This window comes from Panthera leo, chromosome C1, assembly GCF_018350215.1.
Source record: "Panthera leo isolate Ple1 chromosome C1, P.leo_Ple1_pat1.1, whole genome shotgun sequence".
NCBI lineage: Eukaryota > Metazoa > Chordata > Mammalia > Carnivora > Felidae > Panthera > Panthera leo.
In genome coordinates, this window is record NC_056686.1 from 132,872,833 (window position 1) to 132,894,903 (window position 22,071).

A 22,071-nucleotide genomic window follows, 5' to 3' on the forward strand; every position below is an offset into this window, starting at 1 on the left:
CCTGCATGAGTTTTGTAAAGATGATAGATGTTATTGTTATTTCATATGAACTTAAAAAAAATACTATATGGTTTTGAAACTGGTCAAAATTAAAATTGTTTTTATTTACTTGCCAAAGAAAGTATTTCAACTAGTATTTTACAAGATGATTTTTCTGAATTATTATATATCGATACATACTAAAAGGTCAATTAAGAGACTTCTAATCTGGACAAGATGGTATAGAATTGCTTTTCCCTGCATCTTTCCTCTAAAGACAACTATATACCCTGGAAAGGGTACAAGACACAATCAAAGGACCCTGAAGGGTGGTATGAAGGACACTGGGAATGACACAGCAGCAGCAGGGCATCTTGTGTTTCCCCTTCTGACAGAAGAAGGCCACCCAGACCCAGCATTTCCCAAATCCTAAATTAGCAACAGAAGGAAGGTCATCATTCCTCCCCAAACAGAATTCCCTCTGACAAAAGCAGGGAAGCTGGATACTACTTGAAAAAAGGGTCAGTTGGAAGTCCTACCAGAAATAAACAGCCAGGAGAGGTACTCTTATTTTCCACTAGGCCTGAAAAATTCCACTCCTCTTACCCACTAAGAGATACCCAACTGGTCAGGCAGAGCTGGCAGGAGAGCCAATATACAGTAGGTGGCCTGGTTCAGGAAGCCTCATTGTCCCTGCTGTATCTACACTCACCTCCCCTGCCTAGCAAAGGAGAGTGGGCAGCTGGAACTGGGAAAATGGATGCAGCCACATCAAGCGTCCTGGTCCAAGAGGTCCTTTTGCTTCAGTGAAACCCAGATTCTTCCTGTCTGCCAAGAGTCACTGGGTTGGGCTACTAGGGCAAAGGACCCAGCTACGTAAAGGGGCTTCGTCTGAGAAGCACCTGTATCACTGCAGGCAGCAGACTTTCCTCCCCCATCTGGAAATACAATGCAGAGGAGGAACCCCAGTAGGAGAATCCCCCTATACCCTCCCTGCTGAGAGATACCTGGCAGCCAGGACTAAGGAAACTCCTTCCACACCCCTGATGTAGCACCAGCAGGGAACAGCTGGAGCCACTGTAGCAACAGCTGAATGAGATTGATCAAAATAATACCACAAAGGCTCTGATAATTAAACTGACATTAGTACCATACTCCACAAACATAGGCCAAATGCCGGGTTCTAAATATTTCCACTAAAATAAAAAGAAATGTTAAATAGAACCCAGATTCTCCTAACACAAGAGACAAAAGGTCCAGTACACAATAAAAAATCACCCATCATAGAAAGAACCAAGAAAATACAACTTGAATAAGAAAAGACAATCAACTGATGCCAACACCAAAATAAATCATATGTTGGAATTAGCTGACAAGACTTTTAAGGCAGGTGTCATAAAAATATTTCAACAGATTATAATAAAAACTCGTTAACTTAAAAAATAGGAAATCTCAGCAAAGACATAGAAGTCATAAAAATAAACCAAATTGAAAATATAAAACTGAAAAATACAAAAACAGGGTAAAAAAACTGGGGTGGGCTCAATTGTAGAATGGAGATGACAAATAATAGCATCAGTGAACAATATAATTGATGCAATCTGAACAATAGAAAATAAACAGAAGCAACAGCAACAAAAACATGAGCAGAGATGCAGGGACCTGTGAAACATAAAAATGGTCCAATATTTGTATCATTGGAATGCCAGAAGAAGAAGAGAAAGAAAATGGGACTGAAAGAGTATTTTTAAAAGTGGTGGCTATAAACTTCCCAAATGGGTAAAAGACCAACCTATAGATAAGCTGAGTGAATTTCAAGCAGGCAAATCCAAAGAAATCCATGTCAAGATGCATTATAGTTAAACTTTTGAAAACTAAAGAAAAAAATTAAAAACAGCTAAGATGGATGTCACATTACCCCTAGGGATCACCAGTTTGGACTGGAACGGATTTCTCATCTGAAACTGTGGAAGGCAAAGGGAACTTGGCATAATATTTTCTCAGTGCTGCAAGAAAACAATTGCAGTTCCTAATGCTATAATACCTGGTGAAACTATCCTTTAGGAAGAAAAAGGAAATGTAGACATTCTAAAACAAAACAAAACTAAATTTGTTACTACCAAACTTACCTTACCGATTGGCTAAATGAAGTTCTTCAAACAGAAAGGAAACAATAAAAGAAGGAATCATGGAACATCAGGAAGGAAGAAGGAACAGTGGAAAGAGAGGAAATAGGGATACATACAATAAACAATTCCTTTTTCTTGAGTTTTATAAATCATATATGATGACTGAAACAAAAATTATAATACCATCTCATACTCAAGACAATGATATTTAAATGTGTGACCTAAATGGAAGTTAGATTTCCACACTTCACTTGAACTGGTGAAATGTTGATTCCAGTAGCCTATTGTATCACACACATATATATTTTAATACACAGAGCAACCCCTATGAAAACTCTACCAAGGGATACTCTCAAACACATTTTAAATAAATGAAGATGGAACCTTAAAAAATATGCCTAAAACCCTACAGTAAAGCAGGAAAAGAGTAACCCAGGTATGAGAACCAGAAGAAACAAATAGAAAGCAAATAAAATAGCAGATTGAAACTCTAACATATCAGTATTATCTTAAATGTAAATGCTCTAAGTACAACAATCAAAAGACAGATTGGCAGAATGGATACAAAAAGATAACCTATATGCATGCTTTTTGCAGCAAAGGATTAACAGAGTTGGCTGAGACTATCAGGACTTAAAAGAACCATCTTGTAAGATTGGCCCCTACCTGAAATCTTGGAACTTGGTTTTCTGTGATGAAATTGACTCTTTTTGCCTAAACTACGCAAATAGTATGGTCTATACCAAACACCTGTTTTTTGGGGGAGAATCTGGAATTTTGGTACATGCCCAGCAAAAGATGCCTACATGACCTGTTGCCAATTAAAAAACAAACAAACAAACAAAACAAAAACAAACAAACAACAAAAACAACAAAAAACACCTCTGGGTATTGAGTCTCCAAGGAGCTTTCCTAATGAAAAACATTCCACACTTGTTATTGCAACACATTGCCTGAAGAATTAAGCACTTACTGTATGACTCCACTGGGAGAGGACTCTTCAAGAGCTGCACCTGGTTTTCTCTGAATTTTACTCCATATGACTTTCCCTTTGCCAGGTAAATCCTTTGCTCTAATACATCGTAGCTGTGAATCTGACTATATGCTAAATCTTGTGAATACTGCTAACAAGTCATCATATAAGGGGATGGTGTTGAGAACCCCCAACACATGCTGCTTATGAAAAATGACTTCAAATTCAGCAATATAATTTGAAAGTAAAAATATATCTCTATATACAAATACATATGTGTATACATATGTGTGCATATGTGTACATATACATATATAATGCAAATATTAAGCAAGAAGAACATAGCACGAGTGGCTATATTAACATATAATAAAGTAGATTTCAGAGCAAAGAAAAATATTAGAGACAAAGAGGGACATTACTTATTGATAAAAGAATGAATATACCAGGAAGTCATATCATTCTAGGTATAGACACATGTACCATTGAGAGAAACCGGGCAAAGTGTTGAAGGAATCTCTTTGTATCTTTCTTGTACCTGCATGCAAATCTACAATTATCTCCATAAAAGTTTAATTAAAACTAGAAAATAAAAGTCAAGTAATCCATAGGGCTTGTAGTGAAAAATGTTTGAGGTTGAAAATCATTGTTCACTTAGTGACACAAAGAAATAACTTAATTCATTCTTATAAGAACAATGCTACTGGATTCATCTACATAGGTGCTCCTCATTCCTACTCCCACTCAAGAATTTTAGGATTTCCTCAGTGTATCTAAGTTTTGATAATTTTTCATTCACTTGTGTTGGATTCACGCCTCTCTAATGTGAACGTATTTAACTCAGAGAAACTTTCTTGTATTAATATAATTGTTATTGATAGCTTTCTCTGACTTTTCCAATAGTTGATACTTTTTATCTCTTATCTTTTCTGTCATATTTTTACTTAAATTTATTTTTATGCCTTATATTCAGGGAGATTTCTTGAAATGTATCTTTTAATCTTTTTTATATTTTGGTTTTAGCTTCCAGGAAACTCTACTTATTTTGTGATTATTTTTTTCATAGTATCTTTTTTAATTAATGCAACACATACATATATATGTATATGTGTATATGTATATGTGTATATAGATCTATATGTTCTCTCTCTCTGAAGATTTTAATTAGAATTTGGGTTTGTGTTATTTAGTTTTACTTATTTTTTTTCTGTTTCCTAACTTCTATCTCCTTCAGAATTGATTTTCTTTTGTTTATCTTGGTCGTTGTCTTTCAATGTTAGGTCTTTTGTGGGGGCCAACAGTAAATTATTCATATTTAAGTGAACCAAAGAAAGGTTCATTCACAGTTGTGAATATGTGTGTGAGTTTTATGACCTGGAGGAAGTATCTTCTGGTACAGGGTCATTTTGGTGGGGAACCCTTCAGTGTAAGAAAAGGAATGGAAGCACTAATGCCTACTATTTCTGCCCAAGTAAGTCATCCCTAACATTTTGGTTTTTTAAAGCAATGCAGCCTTATTTTAGATGATCCCATTTGTGGAGTGGAATTGTAGACAGGCAGGGGCAACCACTCCTGTGACCTTGCAATCAACCCTGCTTTACACTCTTCCCTTCTGTAGCCTGGCAGGCAGTTTAGCTAGCTCATCAGTTACAAACCTGTTTGCTTGTCAACTAGACTATGACTTTCTCATGTCATCAGTCGACACTGTGTCTACTGTTTTCTGTATTCTAGAAATTTACTAGCCTTTCTTATTTTTTCATGGCCTCCATTTGATATTCTTTATTGTAGTGGTTTATAGTGCTTACTATTTTACCATTATTTTAATGATGTATCAAGAGAAAGAGGAAATATGCATTTGTGTTGTGTGCAATTTTCAAACATTGGTCACCATTAAAATAGTCTCGACATAAAAATATAACTGTTGTACATTTTACCAATGGTAATTTAAAAATCAATAAAAATTTTTCTTCATCCCCAGAAATATAATCAAAAACTAAAGCCATAATTAGATTTTGCCAAGCTTCCAAGTAATTGAATCATGGATTTCTTTCACTTTACAACTCATGTTTCAAGTGATTTTCAGCTACAAACCTTTCATGATTAAAATAAGTAAATTCGATTTCTTCCAAAGTATTTTAAAATCCTAACTAGAAAGAGTTTTGTTTATCTATAGAAAAATGTTTTCCTATATTATATTTTACTAAGTCAATGCTAGGCACACAGTATTCAATCAATTAATACTTCTTTGTAGAAAACCACAAGTGTAATTTTAATGTGCAGTGATGTGCAGTTTTGTGTTCTGTGAATCTCAGTTGGTTTTCTAACATCATCCCCCCCACCCCAAAATCAATCTCCCTTCCAACCTTGTCATAAGTTTCACTGACAGTAAAGTCACTCATCTCAGTGGAGCAGAAAAGTAAAAGCAGAATCATTGTTTGGAACTACTGGCACATTGTACATTTATTTCATTTAGTTCAAGAACCAAAACATCTAAGTCATCTTAACCATGCCAATAATAGCAAAATATGTTCTGAGCCCTTCAATCTCTTAACAGCTACAAAACTTCAATTATATATTTTTTTCCCTTCTTCTTGACATCCTATTTCTCAGTGAGGCCATTTTATGTAACTGTGTTTGTGATTAGAAGACTGGAACAAAGGCAATGATGAAAATAATAACCAAGAAAAACACTTAGAAACACACTCCCAATTTAACCACTTTCTGTGAAGGCTTACGTTAAGGTATAATATTATTTATCATTTGGAGGGCTACTATTAAGATTTAATTAACAGTGAAGAAAGAAGAACAGAAAACTGTGTTAAGGGAGCTTGACTTGGAATAACTAAACATTGACATGGTGGCTTTCTCTTGTTTCTCTTCATAGCTACCAAAAAAAAAAAAAAAAAAAAAAAGATGAAGTTTCTCAGGAAGAAAAACAAAAAGCCCAATGCAAAGCAGTAATTCAATATAATCTTGCAGTTATAAAATCATTGTGAAGGTCTAACTCTTTCAAAGTCCAGCTTAAACCAGGGAATGGCTTATTTCCCATGGTGTGAATTATAAAAATATAAAATCCCAATTTAAGTTTTTCTCGCCAGTAGACCTGATAGGTTTGAGGAAGCAGAATTGAGTCTAGGTTGTTCCAGTATTTTTGAAGATTATTCTTATTTATTAACTACAACAACTGAATAAGCAGTTGTTATTTTTGGCATTACTTCTATTGTCATATCTAGAAATATTATTTCTTGCTCAGGTAATAATTAGGCTACACCCTCCAGTTTAGTATAAACTATATTTTATTACGAGGAGCAAACTATTATAATAAACAATCTTACCAGATCAAGGACTTAATATAATGAGAATTTATTTCTAGCTAATATCACAGTCCAAATCACGGGGCTTTGCTCCACGGTGTCATTCAAAAGATCCATTTTTGGTTTGTTTCTACTTTTTTGTTTTTGTTTTTGTTTTGTTTTTACAAATATATCTTCGAAATTAGTTGAGGGGAAGAAGGGAAGTAGCTATTTTGATCATTAGCATCTTTCTTAAAAGGTTTTATTGCTTGTTAAGATCTAATCATCAGGATACCCAGATTTTAGCTCTGTAACTAAATGCCTGTAATTTTAAATATGCTTTTTCTTTTCTTGGCTGTATTTTCAGTATTCCGGAGCCTAAACAAGACATGGTCATGCAGGATTAAGAGTTTTCTCCCTCTACACATTAAGAAAGGAAGGAAAGAGAGAGAGAGAGAGAGAGAGAGAGAAATAAAATGAAACAAAACGTGTCTAGGCTGCTTTCATAGGCATATGCCCTACATAGATGCAGAAGGCTCCTCAGTCAAAAAGGCACTGTGCTCAGTTCTGCTCTTGACATCTTGAAATTCTTAAACATTTTATCTTTGAACTTGTGTCATGTAAGTTATGTCAAAGGGTCAGTGGAGCAAGTGTCCAAACAGAGGTTTGATGCACAATGTGTGTCTGCATCCTTTCCCTGCAGCACCTTTTCATATGCATGTTGTTCACAGTGCTCAGTGAGCACAGAATTCCTGATAGCTCCCCCAGACTAGTGGGCCCAGAAGTTCTTTACACTGGTACATCCTTACTGAATCCTCTAATTCTTGGTGGCAAAGGGAAAAGGAGAACCATGAGAACTGGGATGTTTTAATTTAATTTAATTATTTTGTTTTAGGGTCCTTCCCCAAAGTGGCATAACTCATCTCTGTCAATGTCACTGGACAGATGTCAGTCCTATAGTCTCTATAGTCTACTCTATAGTCCTATAGCAGGACCATCTACATAATTTGGGGTCCCAGTAAAAATTGAAAATGCGGGCCCTCTTGGCCAAACATAATTGAGAATTTCGTGATTATAACAACAGAGCATTGAACCAAGCACAGAGCCTTTTTAAGTACAGTTCATAATGTGACTGTGCAGTCCACATGCCCATGTAGATGACCTGAAGTTTCACTTAAATTCCAGGGAATCTGGGAAATGTGGTTCAAATGTGTATCTGGCAGGAAAAGGTAGTGGTGTTTGGTAAGCGTGTTAACAAGCAAAGGCTGCTATAACAAATTGCCACAAACAGTGGTTTCAATAATACAGATTTATTATTTTTTAGTTCTGGAGAACAGAAATATTAAATAAGTCTCCCTGGGCCAAAATCAAGCTGTTAGCAGAGCTTTGCTTTCTGGAAGTTTTAGGGAAAATCTATTTGCTTTTTCCAACTTCTAAAGACCAGCACATTCCTTGGCTCTTAGACCATTCCATTTTCCAACTTTGCATCTTCCTGGTGATCCTTCCCTAGTCATATCTCTGTCTGACTATAGTTGGGAAAGATTGTAAGGACCCACCCATGTTGATTCTATTTGCCCACCTGGATAATCCAGAATAATCTCTTCACTTTAAGATCTTTAATTTAATCACACATGCATGGTCCCCTTTGCCATATAAAGTAACCTATTCACAGGTCCCAGGGATTAGGGTATGGTTATCTTGAGAGCCATTATTCTGCCGTCACAGCAAGCATACAGCCTTGTTTCCACTACAACTTGCTATATCATGAGATTTGGTATAAATGATTTCTTTAATGAATTCTACCCAAAGAAGTTTAGTTTCTAACAGCAATTAGTCCAAAATAAAGTGTTTCATCAGGAAAACTATGGCTCCAGTGATAGCTCTGGTGCTATCCTTTCTTTATATGTTCTCCCTAAAATGTTTTTCTTTTCAAGATCATATGACTGCTATTCTTTGAAGAAAGCCTATTAAATCACTCATTCCTAGATCTCTTTTTCTATCTTTGTTCCTTTGTTGTGCCTAATCTTATTTCTAAAAACAAAACAAACAAAAAAAGCAAAACAAAACAATATAAAGCAAAACCACAGCTATTTGAATTATATGAAGATTGAATTAATAAAGTTGAACCAGGGTGAGAGAAAAAAGAAGGAAAAAAATGTATGTGTATGTACACCTAGTCATAATTAAATCTAGTACCCATAACTATTTTCTTAAAATCATCTCTTTTCTTTATGTTAAATGCAGTTGTTTTGAATTGTGATAAAACATAGACTGCCAACTCAGGCAGAAATTTTTTAAGCAATTCATTGGTACCCCCCAAAAGCAAAAAAAAATCACTAACTTTTCTCTCATTTTTTAATTACTAGCAGCAAAATTGTTTATGAAATGTTTACGGGCATGTTCAGACGATGTAGTGGGGTTCATTGAAAGAAAAATCACATTTTATTCTTCCTTGGGCAACTTTGATTTAGTTCAACTGTTTCCAAAAGAATGAAAATCCCGCTTGAATGCCCTCTGCTTGATTTCCATTATGTTTCATTTCTTGTTTCTTTATTAATAGGAGAATTTAGAGAAAGGATGAGGATTCACATTTGAATAAAGAAAGAGAGTAGATGGGAGGAGCAGTTCTAGACATTTTATTTTCACCTCATCTTACCTTGCCTGTGTCAGAAATAATGATGGGCACTCTGTAAGATGAACTCACCAAATACAGTCTGTGGTAATGGCTAAAATATACCTGTAGGAGAGGAAGAAAGATGACCCTCAGGTGCAAGTGACCTTTTAGATCATGTTTGCTTATCAAGAAATTTTAATAACATCAGATGAAAAAAAGTAAAATTTTCATTGTATACATGGGTACTAGAATAAGTTACTTAAGTATTTTAGTATTAGGCAACTTTCACCAACTTTTGCAATGATGATAAGTAACCATAACATCTTAACAGCACGTAATAACATTTGTTTGGTTCTTGCTTGATATGTCTATGGTTCTCATCTACTTTGCTTCGTCTGTATATGCCATCTCCTTAAAGAGCAGAGGCCAAAGGTAGACCCCCATCTGTGATGTGGTATTCTTATGGCAAAGGGAAAAGAACAAGACAGTTTATGGAGACAGACAATAGCACATAAAGCTTCCTCTAAAAATAAGCTTGTACTACTTCTGATTCATTTTATTGGCTGAAGTAAGTCACACTGGCATACCTGACATTGAAGAAAGGAAATACATTTCACCTACAGTAAAGTAATGCAAGATATATTGCAATGTGTCAAGATATGTAAACCTCCAAGACAAAGAGAGAGAAGCAAATGATTTGGAATCATAATGCAATCAACCACACAAATAGTAGAAGAAAGCTATTTTTTTCTTAAACCACTGAGTTCCTCAAATTATATCTCCTATGTTATAAAAGTTACAGAAATTACCATAGAAAATTAAAGTAGAAACATTGCGATATATTTAGGGTAGTCACAAATTTAAAGAGCTAGTGTAAAATTCAGGGAAAGCGGGAGTATTCATTGGAATACTACTGTTTTTCCCCCTAGGGAGAAAAAGACTTTGTCATCAAAGAATACTAGTTTCCTACTTCAGGTATATTCTGTTTTTCTTAGAAATGAATTACTAGTTTATTGCTCGGCTGTGTGCCCATACTAGCAACTGCATTTCTCAGGCTCCGTTGCAGCCAAGGTGGTCAATTACATATAAGGGGGAGTTGACAGATGGCACTTCTGAGAAAATTCCTTGAGGGAGGGACAGAGGGCTAATGTGCACCTCTTTGCCATCTCTTTCCTTTCCATTTCCTTCTTCTTGTGTAGAACTAAGACCGAATGGATGAAGATCTGTAGTTATTTTGGACCTTGACATTGAGGATGGAAGCTGAGTGATAAATTCTTGGGGCTATTAAAGGTGTGTGCCTCTTTGCTGGCAATAGACAGCTTTCCTATCAGTCCTGGAGGGCTGAACTCTGTACTTCTTTTATGACAGGGCAAAATAAACTTCAATTTTATTTTACTTATTTTGATTTTTTTTTAATTTTTTTTCAACGTTTTTTATTTATTTTTGGGACAGAGAGAGACAGAGCATGAACGGGGGAGGGGCAGAGAGAGGGAGACACAGAATCGGAAACAGGCTCCAGGCTCCGAGCCATCAGCCCAGAGCCTGACGCGGGGCTCGAACTCACGGACCGCGAGATCGTGACCTGGCTGAAGTCGGGCGCTTAACCGACTGCGCCACCCAGGCGCCCCACTTATTTTGATTTTCTATTTCTCTTACTTGGCATAATTACTGTATAAGACTTAATTAAGGAATATTGATTTAAAATTGAGGGAAGCTCATTGCAGCTTTTCTCAGAGAGACCTGTATGGGTATTTAACTGGGAAATAAAATGATGCAGAATAAGATGCCAAAGAGAATAAGGCAAGGTTATAATGTCGAAGGCCAGGAAAAAGATTGAAACAGTGCTAGTATTCAGCCAAATGAGTCAAACAAAAGAAATAGTATTGTATTAAGTAAGATTATGACCACATGAAGCTTAAACATTTAGCTGTAATGATATAGATATATATTTGATCATATATGGATACACACAAATTTACGTACATAAATAAAAATATCACATTTTTTTATAGGTGGGGTCAAATCAAATGGACTCCTCAGATACTTAGGTTGGGACACTATAGAACTATGAGCCCTTCGTTAAGTACATCGATATGAAGTTCTCTCTTTGGGCCACTTGGCACCATTGGCAGTCATTCTGCATACTTCCCAATAATAGCTACCCTCAAACAATGGGAACTCTTCAGATATGGGATTGAGGTTTGTGTACATACAAGTGCCCCTGTTTTTTTAAACCTATTATTCCAACATTTTTTCCTTCTGTTAGTTCCTATTAGATATAAAACCAGGAAAAAAAAATTCATGGAACTTCTCATTCCATTCTGCAGAATCTCTGTTCCAAGTATCCAGGATCCTTACCAGACAGTGGGCTCAGCAGGCACATCTCAGCATTTCTTAACTCCTATGATGTGCTTGTCTTTGTCTATGCCCTGATATTGTCCACTCTCATTTACTCATCATCAGTTGAAGACAGCAAATCTAAGATGCCTCTTAGTTGCTGAAAGTTTTAGTTTTTAAATCTGCCAGAGTAGGTATTTGAATTTTATATGGATTGAGGAAAAGAGCAAGAACAAAATATTCTCAAATGGTATGTCAGGAAATATCATCAATTCACAAGAGTGACTTAATCTAAAGCATGTGTAATCAGTGCATATAAACTGATAGGTCCACAGAGGTTTTCGACAACCAATTATACAAGTAAAAAAAAAGATTTTAAGTAATTATAATTGCAGGAATGGAGGATTCATGGCAAATCACTGTTTTAGTTTTCATAGAGAAGTGTTTCAGAGTTTTCTTGGAGGAATTAAAAATATTTGATTGGTTAAAGTAAAGAAAGTATTATTAGTATGTGGAGTTGGAACATGAAGAATGAGAAGAATGAGCAGGAGGAAAAGGAGGTAGAGAAGGAGGAGAAAGAGTGTGTGAAATTGCATTTTAAGCAACTGAGAGGGTAAAATGAACAAATGTTGGAGGTGAGCAAGGGAAAGTTGGCTGAAGACCATAGGGTAATAAAAGAGCTGGACATTCGCAGCTAGCCAGAGTCCTATAAACTAGCATGTTTGGGCTATTTGAATATTTGAAGCAATTTGTACTGACTGAATTGGAAATTCACTTAGATATTTCAGAGAGCATGTGAACTGTGCACACTGAATAATATTTATATCCTGATTATGTGGGGATGTTTAGGTAACATCTTGATTTTGTAGTGTGCTTTTCTGTTTTTTATTCAAATAACTAAATGCATAATATGTTTGTATAATTGCCAAACAGTGGTAGGTTAAAAATATTAAATAATTCTTAAAATGAATCTCTTGTCAGTCAAGGAAATATTTTAAATCTTTTTAATATAAAGAAGTCAATGTTTTATTTGTACTTACATATTCCTTTTTCTTCTGGGGAAAGAGGAGTAATTATATATATTTTTTCTACTTCAGAATCTGCCTCTTAGAAGTGTATCAATTGCATTCAAGTTCTTACAGTTAAATATGTCCATTTAAAGTTATTTTCTGTATTTACCTTGCTGTTGCTACTTAAGATAGAATAGCAAGCTATCTTGTTGAAATAGAAATGTCCACACTAGACGCTTTTTTCCTTTCAGAAATGATTTCAAGCCTGATAAAGAAAGAAAAAGATAAAGGCAGCAAAGCACTTGTCATTTTTTTTGTAAGTGCTTCACTTGTTTCTTTCAGGCATTTGGGAAAGGGCTGAATATGTATTATTTGATTTGTTTTACTGTCTCTCGAAGTACATTTGGTTTTGTGTATTTTAAACAGAGAGACAGAAATGACTTGATAAACAATATCCATCAAAACAACTTGGAAACCACTTAAGATGTTGGTCTTTGTAAGAAGTCAAGATAGCTTTTCCATCCAAGTAGCTCTGAGTGCTTCTGTTAAAAGTGTATAGCAGGAGGGAGATGAGGAGGGCAGTAAAGCAAAGAAGCAGAAAGTTTTAAGTTGGAAATACGACTTTAAATATTGTTAGTGCCTTTCAAAACAGATATCCCAACCGGTAAGCTCCTGTTTGTTAGCAGTTGGTGTCAGTATTTGGTCTGAAGTTAAAGCACTATTGAAAAAGCTCAATTAGGTAAGTATGAAATTCTGTTTACAATAACAGACTTTCAGATGTTCTTATCAATTCAAAGTGTCTAGCTCAAAGAAGATACCCAATGTATGTACATGAGATTGCTTTATTACCTTTCAGAAGACTAACTAGGACTTTCCATTTCAGCTTTAAAATATATCGTGGCAAATATTTAACAGCAAACAACACTGATTAACAAGAGAGGAAAGGAATGGATATTGTTCCAGTAAAATAACAGAGATTCAGGAAGTTGGTAAAGAATTATCCAACTTGAAATTTGGCCAGAAAACAGTGCCTGACATACACCCACACCCTTCTTTGGCAATATGTTCTCTTCTATTTTAAATGGCCATGAACAGCTGTAACATTAGTTTTGTAGCTAAGTGACGAGAAAAGGATTGTTAAACCAGTGCCCTGAATTCTAATCTCAAGCTCCCTATTTATTTTTTTATGAGGATATATCATTTCTTGACATTAGCCTATTTTGTGGAGGTCTAAGGGGCTTAACTGATGCAATATAATTAGTATATTTTCTGCCAAGTCCCAGTACATTAGAATGACTAATCCATATGTAGTAATGATCATGTCTGATAAGAATAATATGGATGATCAGGATTAAATGGGTAAAAAAGTGAAAGGAAATTCCATCTTTTACCTACAATCAGAGTAGAACTTAAAGGCAAACCACCACAGTCTCTGGAACCATCACAAAAAGCCACACAAAAATTCTATTTTCAGTTGCTACAATTCATCTCAGTATGTTCTCTTGCCTAAATCATCTCCCCTCCTGGGCACAGTAATTCTCCAAATTTTCATGTTAAATCCCCACCGAACTTTTGACCATGAGCAGCATGCTAGACAGCAAAGAAGCATGATGGCCACTCAATCACCCACCTGATGGACAGCATGATTTTCTTTGCAAGAGTAAGTGTGGTTCATTTTTGCAAACTGAGAAAATCACATTTTAAATGGCTTGTCTACAGGCTATTTGTAGCTAATTTGAGAATCAGCTCATTTCTCTAAGGCTGAAGATTTAAATAAATGTTAAGAGTATCCAGCTAACTTAGAGCACTGATAGATTCTGCCTTGTTCAAGCCAGTAATCTACACACTTGATCATGTCCTTTTATTCAACCTACCTCTACTTCACCTCTCTTAACAAATACACACAATTCATGGAAAAGAAAAAAAAGAGAAAGAGACAGTGAGAGAGTAGAGGAATAAAAAGTTATTCCAGCAGCTTATCCAAAAAAAGATTACCTGTTATATCTTGGTTGATATTTTCAATGGATATTTTTAACTCTTTCTCTTATTTGAACTCATACTAGTATTAGTATTAATCATTCTCTCTCTCAAAAGTTGCTTTTCCCTTAGCTTTCATGAGCAATATACTCATCTGATCTACCATATCTCCTACCTTTCTGACCCATCCGTGTTAATCTGTAGTACTTCTCTTTTTTGTGGGGGAAGGGAGGGTTACATATTTGAAGGCCCCAAGATTTGGTCCTAGACACCTACAAATAGCCCCAGTATAGCCTCTCATGACTCACAATCGCTTCTTCCTATCACAGTTATTACAACTTATAAATATATATGCATCCCAAATTAGATGATGAGTTCCATAAGGTAACATTTATGTCTGATTTTATTCACCTGAATGATAAGACAGTACATGACATATACATTGTAGACACTCAAGAAATTTTTGTAAATGTCTACAGTAAAGACCTAGTTTCTTCTGTATATCATCAAGGTGAATTGCATCACTTTACTTGCTCCATGTTACCTGTGTTCTCCCAAGTTCATGCATCATAACTTTATTTTAATAGCATCTTTCTCCCAGTGTTGCCTCAATGTCTTCAGTGATCTATAAGGGAGCATAACACAAGGTTAATAATATGTTTTCTAAAGAAGGCTGTATGTTTCCAGTGACTTGTCTCCTTTCCTAGCTTTGAGATACTTGGTAAGCTAATTGCTCTATGTGTTACTTTCGTCATCTGTAGAAATGGGGATTAGCATTGATTTGTAAGGTTATGTGAGGGTTAAATAAAACTATTTAAAGCCCTTAGAATAGCACATAATACATGCTCAGTAAATATCAGCAAATGTTCTCAGTCATATTTTTCATGTATTGGAAAATTTGAAGGGATACACAGGGCAATACTGGGTGCAGATGCTCTGTTTTTGAGTAATTGGTTGGTACAAAGAGTTTTGTAGTAAAAATTTGATATCAATCCAAAAAACTAACTTACAAAGATGTTTGGTTTTTTTCTCAATAATGATGCAGTTTTCACAAATGTTAAGGGGAATACAGGAAAGAGACACTATCCCAGATCTTTAAGCCCTATTAAGGAGAAAAATGACAAAATACTGGTCAGCAATTCATCTTTAATTTTTTTTTTTACATTCATTTATTTTTGAGAGACAGAGCACAAGTGGGGGAGGGGCAGAGATAGAAGGAGACACAGAACCCGAAACAGGCTCCAGGCTCTGAGCTGTCACCACAGAGCTCGAAAGAGGGTTCGAACTCAAAAACCATGAGATCATAACCTGAGCAGAAGTCAGACACTTAACCAACTGAAACACCCAGGCACCCCAGCAATTCATCTTTTATATAAATGCTAAAAAGTCTATGCAGATGTTTTAAGTTATAGCCTTGCCTTGGGTATTACTTAATTGGTTTCTATAAAGAACATGTTTATTCTAGACTTGATTTTTAAAAACATATTCATTTTGAGGAGGATTATTACACTTGCAGAATTTTCTAGCTTACATCAATATGTTTCTGAAAAAAAAAAAAAAACTATTACAAAGCTTACATATAACCAGAATAAGAAGCAATTTATATAACAGTTGAACTGTAATAAAAGATGGTGTGTATTTTGCATCTTTTTATCTGATAGTTCTGAAAGTTATTTCTCTTCACAATTATCTTATATTCTTTCTTTTTTGATATATTGTAAATTGGCTTTTATATTTAGTTTGTTCTTGCAAATAATTATGCACTGCAAACCAAAAATAGAGATATATAGGAAAATACTTAATATTTCCCCTGTTCTAAATTTAAATAGCACATAAATCTACTACAGTCATCACTTGGTTGTACAATTTTCCTTCACCTTTTATAGCAGGAATATAGCTGGAAGGCAGCTTCAAGTGTCTTTCCCAGTGGTAGAGACAGTATGAAAAATAAAAGTATATGAACACTCACTGACTCTACTGAGGAGATTTCTGTCTTGTCTTGAAAATACTGCTAGGTACCAAAAAAGTGCAGTTTTAAACCAAGGTATAGGCAAGAATGAAAACAATGTCAACAGTGGAAATATTCTGAATGTTATAATATTCCTGTTAATTCACATACATACATATTAATAATTACAAGTAAATGGATATGAATTGCCAATAAAAAGACAGTCAACCTCATTACTAAAAACATGTTTACAAATTTAAAAAGGAATATAATTTTAATCTAACATGAAAAATTTAATAGGATTATAATATTCTGAGTGGAGACAAAATATGTACTTACAAACTTAGTTCATGTACATAGTACAGTGTAGTAAAGGATAGCTTGAAAATATATTTACAAAGTTTCCAAATGTGAAAATTCTGACCCCAAATTTTTCATTCTTGGAAATTCATACTGAGCATTTTTGAGGTACAAAATGTTTGTATAAGAAGCCGGTTTTTTTGAAAAGTTACCAAGGTAGAGTTCTCATACATCCCCCCCAACATTTTCCCCTACTATTAACATCTTCCTTGGTGTGGTACATTTGTTACAATTAATATTGTATTGTAATTAATATTGGTGCATTGTGATTAACTAAAGTCTGTATTTTATTCAGATGTCCTTGGGTTTTATCAAATGTCTCTTCTTTTCCAAAATCCCTTCCAGGTTATCACATTAGATTTAGTCATCATGTATCCTTAGGCTGTGTCTCTTGGCTGTGAGTTTATTTTATACAATGGAATAATATGTAGCATATTATATGTCTATATCACCATATATATGACATGGAAAAATATGTATATCCAAAAAGACAAGATACTTATTCTTAGTACGGTTATATTTTGAAAGAATAAAATAGTGTGAATGAGTATGTGTATATGTGAATGAATTTTTAAAAGTCTGAGATGAAAGAAAAATGTTGAAAGTAATTATATCTAGATGTTGGAATTATGGAAGTCATTTTTAATTTTTTATATTATATAACTTTAAATATTTTTGTTTAGGTATTTTTCATACTGAATGCACATTAGTTTCATCTTTTTTGTCTTTAAATTTTTTCCATGTTGAGTGATGTTTTTATTTATTTATTTAAAACTTTTTTTTTAACATTTATTTATTTTTGAGACAGGGAGAGACAGCATGAACGGGGGAGGGTCAGAGAGAGAGGGAGACACAGAATCTGAAACAGGCTCCAGGCTCTGAGCTGTCAGCACAGAGCCTGACGGGGCTCGAACTCACGGACTGCGAGATCATGACCTGAGCCAAAGTCGGATGCTTAACCGACTGAGCCACCCAGGCGCCCCTTGAATGATGTTTTTAAATGCACATTATTATTCAACTTTGACTGCAGTTTTACTTTGTTTTTGTGTTATGTATAGTGACAATCAGCTCAGTCCAGTTCTCTTTAACTAAACCTTTCCACCCATGGAATACAAAGACCTGCTATTTGTTACATGTAATGAGTGCTATGTCCTCTGTGTGCACCCTCGGATTTCATGATGCAAACATCTTTCTGTCATTATCATCATCATCATCTTTATCACCACCATTATCATCATCTCCATTACAGAGATGAAATTTCTGAGACAGTTGGTAAAGGGAAGCGCCGAGTTTAAAAAAAGACTTGTTTGTTTGTTTGTTTTTAATTTCCTTGTCTTTTTTTTTTTAACGTTTATTTATTTTTGAGAGACAGAGCATGAGCAGGGGAGGGGCAGAGAGAGAGAGAGAGAGGAAGACACAGAATCCAAACCAGACTCCAGGCTCTGAGCACAGAGCTTGACACAGGGCTTGAACCCACAAACCCTGAGATCATGACCTGAGCCGAAGTTGAATACTTAACGAACTGAGTCACCCCAGCGCCCCAAACAAAGACATGTTTAAATCCAAAGTTCATGTTCTTAGTCATTATACTACACATAGGAACTCTTGCTTCTGTGTTGTACAAGACTGCCTCCACTCACCTTTTTAATACCACCTGTTTTCTCTTATATCCTCCCTGGCTCTGTTCAATACTTTATCTTTACACCTTAAGTCAAAATTTCTCCTTGAGTTCTCCCTTATTTAATAACTCATCCAAATGAGTCATCATTGTTTTTTCCCTTAAATTTCAAATGTATTAATGGGATGATGCACTACCCTCTGATTCCACATGCCTCTAGTTATGACTTGGATAATATCTCTTACAAATTTGGGCAATATCAGACCCGCATTATTATAAGTTATATTCATAAAAGCAGGATCTGTTGCATTGGTATGCTGTATTTGTGATGCACATAGATTTTTTTCATTAGCTTTTAATATTAATTCCATAGAAAGAGAAAATATAACCCTTGCCCCTTTGAGAAGGACAAACATAATTTTAAAAAATGAGATCCCTTTCAAGAAAGAATTCTGTTTTAATTAAAGGCTAAGTATGAAGTAATCACTCATTCTTTTTCTTTGACCAGGTTTAATAAATCGTCTGTGCACCTGAATATTTTAAATACATTATGATCACAGACCTTGACATCTGGTGCAGTTGTGCCGAGACCAAAAGTCTTAACTGAGGTTGCATTCTATAATGACCTGCTATATTTCAGTGAGTTTTTGCATGCTTTTTTTCTGACATCTTAGGCCCTAGGAGGCGTGTATCTTATTAATATTTAAGGATCCTGTGTTCAACTTCTTTGTAAATATAACTTTTAAATTTAAGTTTTAATGTTCTTCAGTTATTGTAACATATGTTTTAGGTTAATCACATGAAGTCATAAAACATGGCTACTGTAGGAGATAGTTAAACTTCAAAAAATGAAAACTGCTGTTAATTATTTAAAATGTAAATGTGTTCTAGGGAAATAGCTAGCTTCTTTTTAAGCTGTCTTCTCTTTTAGCTCCCCCCTCCCCACCCCATCACATAACTTGATGTTGCATAGTTCACAAATTACATAATATGAAACTCAATAGATTATATCTAATTTTGAGGTATTTATTCATTTTTCCTAGCTGTAGAGGTTATCAGAATCTTGTATTTTTGAAGATGCTACTTACTATGATGGATTTGCTATCATTTTATAGGAGAGTGGTGGTACTATTAGTTAACCTTTTGTATTATTGATTTACTGTTGATAATAAATATGATTGTTCCTCTCAACCAGTCACCGTCCTTATATTATGTTTTTGGTGTAGACATATGACCAAAGACATCTTCTTTGTGGAGATGGTCTTTGAAAAGTGCTTAATTGCTGTGAACAATAAGGTAACAATTAAGCAAGGTTCAAATTGATCCCACTTAAAAGTTTCTATCAGTTAAGAAAATCTAAATGTGTATTAAATTTGGTAATGGAATACTTATGAATGATGGTCAGTTTAGTAAAGTTTAACAACACAAAAACAAAGCAAAACAATCCCCCCCCCCCCAAGGTATGAAGTCCTTTAGGACAAATGCATAATAACATTGAAATTATAACAATTATCCCTTCAAATTGTGCCTCCAAAATGGCAGAATCCAATCATCCATGTGGAGGCAAGAAGCTGGATAGTTGCATATTTAACATTATACAGAAAGCATGTCAATAAGTAAGTTACAAACTGGTAAGAGTAGCAGATGGGAAGGTATTCAGCCAACCAGTGTCAAACAATACACTACTGTTGTTCAAAGCTAAGAATTTTGACATTCATCTCATTTAATACTCATGACAATTAAGAGAGGTAACTACTGTTTCCTTCATTTTACAAATGAGAAAACTGAAGCTAAAGGTCATTCTGTGTAAATAAATAGGTCAAAGCATTAAGAAACAGATCTAGGCAGGTGACATTGAGAACAAAGAAAAAGGACCTCTTAGACAAAGATGTCTAAACTTTTGGGGAAAATAGTGTCTTTTGCTTTATTTTTTTATTTTTATTTTTTGGTAAATGCAAGAGACTTTATCATCAGAAACTTACATAGAAATCAGCAAGTACTAGTGAAAAACAGTTCTTCCAAGGGAGAAAAATCACAAGCCTCTATAACATCTTATATGATTCTGTCTCCAGTCTTAAGACCATATGTGGCCACAAGATGTTTAAAAACAAATGAGTCACATCACTGAGCAAGAAGTCTCACTGATTACAGTATTTTTAATGCTCCAAAGCATGTCACTTTGGGCCCCTTCCTCTGTACCCACTGTCACATAATTATTCTACTGAAGTTTTTCTATTTGTGCTGTTACTTCAGGGAATGAAAATAAATGAAGTGGAAAGGCATTGATGGCTCTGGTTAGTGAAGAGGTCAGATGAACTCCTGGCTCTGCACTTTGTAGCTACAGAAGGCAATGGTTTCCATGATAAAAAGATCTGCACCATAGGAAGTGAAAAAGTTGGTTCTTTGGGGCTACAATGCCAGAAAGAAATATTACTGTTTTCATCATTTATGTACAAATGATCTTATTGTTAATAATTAATCAGGAGAGATAAGTAGGGAGTGACAGGTCTGGCTAAGACAAACATTTCCTTTAAAAGTGTATGTAGTTTTAAAAGAATTACTATGTTTAGGGATTGCCAGACTTAGCAAATAAAACTACAAGATGCCCAGCTAAATTAGAATTTCAGATAAACAATGAACGATTTTTTAAGTACAAGTATGCCAAAAATATTTCATAGTACATATTATATTTAAAAAAATTATGTATTGTTTCTCTGAAATTCAGGTCATCTAGAGATTCTATATTTTATTTGTCAACACTACTAGAAAATGTATCAACTAGAAGACATTTGGGGAATATGGAAAATAAGATGATGGTTCAATAACACTTCAGGAAGAAGAATGGATATATCAAAATAAAAATCAAATATATTAGCCCATGAGTTAACATATGTCTAGGCCAAAGCACATAAGGCTTAAAAAAAATGACAGTTCCCTGAAATAAGGGCGAGGTGGCTACTCCCTTTCCAGTTCCGTGGAGGTAAATGCAGTGCTTTCCACAAATGATGCTGTTTTACTTGCTAAAGATACAAAGGCTCACATACCACATTCATTGCATCTCCTGGTTTTTCTAATCTTTATTACTAAGATGCATTGGCTGATATTTATTTAGTTTTGACTGCAGACTTAATTTTGATCAGTGTTTTTAGGTATGCATAAGCTTTGTTTTGAAGGACTTCTAGGACTTAGAAACTAAATAGGATTCTTGATTTTCTGTGTATGGCCGTGCCATTTACATTTTGTAATGTTGACAGATGAGAAAATGAAAAAACAGGGCAAGTTTTCAAAAATCTCAATGAACCTAGTAGCTTTAGACATTTAAGTTTATAAGAATGGGGTTCAAAATATCACCCCAGCTAAAGATGAAATAATAAGGGCTCTCCAGCCTTATCCTTAAGAACATACACTTATTTGTTAAATTTAAGATCAACACACTGCCCTCACCCCCATTTTCTCATTGGTAAACTGATATGCAGTGTAGAAATAGTGTCAAAGCTTAGTAACAGACTGTGACATTCATAGGATTCTCTGAAATATTTGTAAGCACGTGTTTGAGAGAGGCAGGACACAAAGGTGGCTTGTTGTAACAATCCATATAGAAAACTGGGACTTCATGCCTCAGAGATTGGCAAAGCATTCCACAATTGGTCTGGAGAATGAGGTGCTAAGCTGGAACTAAGTTTCCCTGAATCCCTAGCCACATGTATTAATTGTGTGCCCTCTAGCAAGAGTCTCAGAAGATTTCTATCTTTCAGTTTGAGATTTTCACAAATCATCTTCTGCCCTGTTTTTAGGGTACACTTTTATTTATAAATGTTATTAATGCTTGGGTA

At 34.9% G+C, this 22,071-nt stretch overlaps 1 long non-coding RNA gene across 5 annotated transcripts in view; it reads left to right on the plus strand.

Moving 5' to 3' along the window:
- Positions 1-18,894, plus strand: part of LOC122226005 — a 232,324-nt gene extending 213,430 nt beyond the window's left edge. For all 5 annotated transcript variants that reach the window (XR_006205453.1, XR_006205448.1, XR_006205452.1 and 2 more), the window contains one exon: positions 18,747-18,894. This is a non-coding gene — a long non-coding RNA (uncharacterized LOC122226005). The remainder of the gene's footprint in view (positions 1-18,746) is intronic.
- The last annotated feature ends 3,177 nt before the right edge of the window (positions 18,895-22,071 follow it).